This window comes from Eleutherodactylus coqui, chromosome 7, assembly GCF_035609145.1.
Source record: "Eleutherodactylus coqui strain aEleCoq1 chromosome 7, aEleCoq1.hap1, whole genome shotgun sequence".
NCBI classification, from domain to species: Eukaryota; Metazoa; Chordata; class Amphibia; order Anura; family Eleutherodactylidae; genus Eleutherodactylus; species Eleutherodactylus coqui.
In genome coordinates, this window is record NC_089843.1 from 200,978,685 (window position 1) to 200,979,392 (window position 708).

A 708-nucleotide genomic window follows, 5' to 3' on the forward strand; every position below is an offset into this window, starting at 1 on the left:
TTGTACTGGGCTCTATGCGGGATCCCGCACTCCTGCAGGAAAAAGACGGAGGCAGCGAAAATCGTCAGGTAGTTGAAGAGGGCGACCCTCCTCACGTGGCTCTCGATGCTTCTGACGTTAAACGTGAGTCCCGATAGAGCAGCCATGGGGGACTAGGAAATGTGTGGGTCTCTGCTCAGAAGTCCCCGGGCAAGCCAAAGACCTCGCTGACACTCTCACACCCCCCCGCATCCGAGTCCATCGTGAATGTCGATGCTGGAGAGGAACCTACCTCGCTTAGTGGACCCCCTACGGTGCCCGAGAGAGGGATTTGCGTAAAGTCCCACACTGACTCGATTCCTACTGGGAACTCCAAGGGGGCTAGCAGGCCAGCTCCCGTGCTTGCATCAGTCCCCTCCGCTGGGGTGGGTACTCGGCTCTCACATGTCTCTGTGCTCTCGGAGGTGGCGCCCCGCGCCCCCTCCTGGCAGGGAGGGGGAGGGGCCTTCTGCGATGACTCCGCAGGGGGTACTTTCCCCGGGTCCTCCGACTTCGTCGGGATCTCCGGGGTTCCCCCCTGCACCACCTCCGAATAGAGCCTGCCTCCAGAGCCTTTCCGCCTTTTTTGTGTTGCTGCCGCCGTGCCCCCTGGGTACTCCACCTCAGGCACCGCTTGAGCGGGCATCTTGGGAGGGCCTGGACCGGCTTCTCCGGCTCTACTACCTCCAC